Source organism: Mytilus galloprovincialis, chromosome 10 (genome assembly GCF_965363235.1).
Source record: "Mytilus galloprovincialis chromosome 10, xbMytGall1.hap1.1, whole genome shotgun sequence".
Classification (NCBI taxonomy): Eukaryota; Metazoa; Mollusca; class Bivalvia; order Mytilida; family Mytilidae; genus Mytilus; species Mytilus galloprovincialis.
In genome coordinates, this window is record NC_134847.1 from 50,235,293 (window position 1) to 50,239,719 (window position 4,427).

At 29.6% G+C, this 4,427-nt stretch overlaps 1 long non-coding RNA gene across 1 annotated transcript; it reads left to right on the forward strand.

Annotated features, from left to right (window-relative positions):
• Nucleotides 1-2,043: 2,043 nt before the first annotated feature.
• Nucleotides 2,044-3,734, forward strand: LOC143049218 (uncharacterized). The gene is made up of 3 exons (XR_012970132.1): nt 2,044-2,194; nt 2,798-2,924; nt 3,595-3,734. It is a non-coding gene; the product is annotated as an uncharacterized LOC143049218 (long non-coding RNA).
• Nucleotides 3,735-4,427: the final 693 nt, after the last annotated feature.

Here is a 4,427-nt window from a genome sequence, read left to right on the forward strand (position 1 = left end):
AAATACATTGAATGTATTCAATGTTTATGTTCATTCAAATGATTACAGACAATAGACTTGTAAAACAATGTAAATATAGTGAAAAATTATGATAGGATTGAAGAGAAGTTTTAATGCGTATGCGAAACAATTCATTGCGACATTGCTCATTAGAAAACACCTCTCCATACACGTGCATAAAAATTGAAACACAAGCCAAAGTCAGAAAAAAACCTAATTATATAACTATTAAGTTGCAAAATTAATTGCATTGCTGTTTATGACTTAATGTGCAGTTGATAAATCCAATTTCATCAAGTTTCCATGCTTACTATTCTCAACAAATTATACCATGCATATATTGAATTTTTACTTAATATCATTGACTTAAAAAAAATCGCTTGAGTTCTATTTTTTTTTGTCAAGTTTGATATTGCCGTTGTTTAGGAAAGGTGATTATGACAGACCTTGGGAATCTCTGATGCCCCGACTTTTCTTGACGGGGGAATTTGATCTATACACGTTTCCATTGCCGGAGACTTTAGGAGATTTATCTATGCGAAATAAATACTTCTTTTTAAAAAAAGTACAATTAATATTTTGATCTAGTTGTTACTTTAATTTATCAAGTAACTATTGTCGAAATAATTTGACTATTTGAATTTACATTATACTTTATTATTATTGATAATATTTTTTTCAAACCGAAAACAAATGATAATGAACTAAGACCTGGAGCCAACCAAAGCAAGTAAATGTCTGGTAATAATATATATAGCTGACAATGATCATTTCTGTTCCTTATCAAATTATTACATGATATTACTACAGGTAGGGATTACCATGTGCAGTGATCATCTGAATTTTTTTTTGACATACAAAACAATGTAAACGTCATGAATTTCACTTTTTATGACACATACCTGTAACCGTCAATCACTTAAAATACAACCAATAACAAAAGATTCACAAAATCAAAATATATACAAGTCAACAAAAGAAACGAACATACACAAGTTCTAATTCCAACTTATCATAGAATATAAAAAATAGAAAACTGTTAGATTATCCTATAAAACATTCATTTACAAATCAAATGAATATGCTTTAAAGTATCTGACCAAATTGGAAAGTTAGAAAATACCGAGTTATTGAACACAGGGGTCACAATTATTTTGCAAAAAATGATGACAAAAGTGGTCACGTAATTTCGACGATGAGAATTTAGAATTCAAAATCTGCAAAGGCCTTTAAAATTCTATGCAGACTATTTTTAAGTTTCAAATTTTAATTTCGGATATCGATTTATGATTTTTCTTTAGTAACACAAAGATTTTTTTTAGTAACACAAAGATTTTTAAAATAACAAATATAAAAAAACAGAAATTTGCGTTTTTGCCTTTTATCAATGGTTTTGATAATAAATGTATGCTCTGTAAAAATTAAAACAATTGGGCAATTATTTACTTTGGTACAGTGTATCCAATTTCATTATATATGGACAATACATAGTATGTATCGATTCTTTTGTTGACCTAATATACTGTACTCAAATTTATCTTTTTATGCATACAATGTGTGTGTACCATGGATAGTTGCGGCCGTTGTTGAAAATTTATCTCATACACGTTTATATCATACTAAAAATTGGTTTAGGTTATTGCCCTAAGTTTAAAACAAGAAATAACGCCTAATTACATCATTTACATTATATATTTATTTTAATGCATTATCTTGTTGATATCAGGTACGTGCACTCGCATGCCTCGTATCAACAGTTGATCTAAACATATTAATATTCACCGCAATTATACTTAAACAGACAAAATCTAATATTTTAAACTGAAGTAAGGTCATAGTTCAACTTCACCCGTCATATGTTTTGAGACATGAAAGTTGTTTTGTTTGATTGACTGTACAAGTCTCTGGTTGGTGTGAATTTAGGACATGTTGATGCAAACACAGAATAAATTTTAGGGGGAATTTCTAAACAGGATGTTTAAACAATATGAACAAGCTAAGTATATCATTGTATACGTTGAAGCATTAAGAGATTTCGTAGAAAAGATTTACGTTTTGCAAAAATGGAATAGGACAATTTATCATTTGTGGTTTATCAAAATTTTGTGTGACAACAAAAAAAAAGAAATTGAAAGTGTATATAAAGAGCATGGACAAGGGTTCAATACACTATTCCTGCAATATTCACAAACAGGTATAAAGTCTAAAAATAGAGTTAACTTTATCATTGTTTTGATGTAATTTATTTGTAGAAAGGTATAACTAGAATAATTACTGTAGTTTACATATGATCAAACCTCGTAATTCGATTTAAACCAGACAAATCATCGTAACAAAACACTGATGAAATTGACGATTGTTTCTTTTGTATTTTTGTCATTTGTTCTGCTTTAAAATTACAGATCTAATGGGTAAAACCCTTGCAAGCATTTTGACGTTTGATTTTATGGGATTTTTTTACGATCATAACTGTTTAAGGCTAAGGAAGGATCAAGTGCTCACAAATGTGTTTTGTATGTTCCTGCCCCAAGTCAGGAGTAAGTTATTCAGAATTCAAAAATTAGGCCATTAGTATTCTTGTTTGAATTGTTTTACATTTGTCATTTCGGGGGGTTAAATAGCTGACTTTGCGATAGCGGTTTTGCTTATTGTAATATGACACATGGTGAGCTATAGCTGTTAACTTCTATGTGATTCGGTATGATAGAGATTTGTCCTATTGGAAATTATACCACATATTTTTATAACTAATTTAATGTCATTAATTCTTCTCATCCATATAAATTCTTTGTTTCAGATAGGAAAATGCCTAAGACATGTCTGTTATTCGTCGTTATAGTAGTAGCATCTCAAATGGTTGTTACTTACGGTAAAGGGGGAGGAAGTTGTTATGCTCCTCCATTTGTTTGGGGATCAGAGTGTAGGTATGTATATTTGATATATTATAACACGAGTATATGCGTATATATTATAACAGAAAGATAACTGAAGAAAAGACTGTTAGAATCATACATTGTTAAGAACTAATCCGACAATTTATCCCTCTGTATTTCTGTGCATATCTATGGTAATATATACGTCAGTTTTGTATTGATCTACATAAGTCATCAAATGATAGGATTATTTATCGTTTTCAAAGAGATTACATGAATTTTACACAAACTGTGCACGGTCAATGGATATTTATTTTGCCTAACAGAGGTATACCTGAACACTTTATTATCAACAAAGTCATAATTTCTATTTACTTAAATTTTCTAGTATTCAACTAATTCGTTTATACTTTAACCTTGACTAAATGTTTTGAGTACACTGTACTATTACTTTAACACGCAAATAAGTTGACGCCTTATATTGAACATTTGAAAGAAGAAAAATTTATGTATTGTTTCTAGATCTAACTATTATTTCGAAGAGTTGTATGTGTATGTAAGTTGTCAGAATTATCTTTTGTGGGAATTGATGAAAGGTATCAGTTTGGCTATGTTTATACTATAAGCGTACGTGATCACTCAATTAAATGAAAACTGTAATGTACATGTAATCGTATCTTTTATGCGCAATATAAAGCTTTGTTATTATTTAAATTTTCAGATCGTCTACATCAATTATTGGAAACAACGGAGTAAAAATTAGATATTGTGTGAATGTTAACGGTAATGCAGGTACCCAGGTTTGTTGCCAGGGATATTCTCCTGTTGGTAACACTTTTCAAAGTATTGGATGTGGAAGTGGATCATTCTGTAGAACACTGGGATGGGGAAATACTATAGCAACACCGAAAATTAAATGTAAGGGATCCCCATTTGGTGCTTCGGTATCATGGAGTCATTAGTCAACAAAGATATTATTTGACTTATATATGTGTCATACGTTTTTATACTATAAATGATAACATAAATAAACAATACTATACAAAATTATATTCAGATACTTAAGGAAATACCAGAAAGAGAATTTACTTGAGAATGTGCATGCTGCTCTCATGCAGTCTTGGTATGTCTGTTCTTCTATTAAAAATTTGAGTCACATTTGTTTTTTTATGAAATATCGTTCAATTGTTTATTAATCCAGTCCAAAGCATATTGGGAAAAAATCACCTGCAAACATTTAAATTGAACATGTCCATTTTTTCATATAATCCGCGAGGACATTACAAACTTTAAGTTCACGAGTAAATGTTTTGGTAAACAGTAATAATGAATAAAATAATGAACCTGCTACATTAATCATGATTGAGTGCACGATTAAAGTTTACAAGAAAAAGGTTATTCCAGTTATGGAATAACTGTAATATATTTTCTGTCTATGAAGAAATAGCATAAAAAATGTGGTTCACACTGCATAATCCGCGTAGTGGGTTATTTTAAAGTGTGAACCACATTTTTTGTGTTATTTTGAATAGACAGATAAAATATTAGTTATTT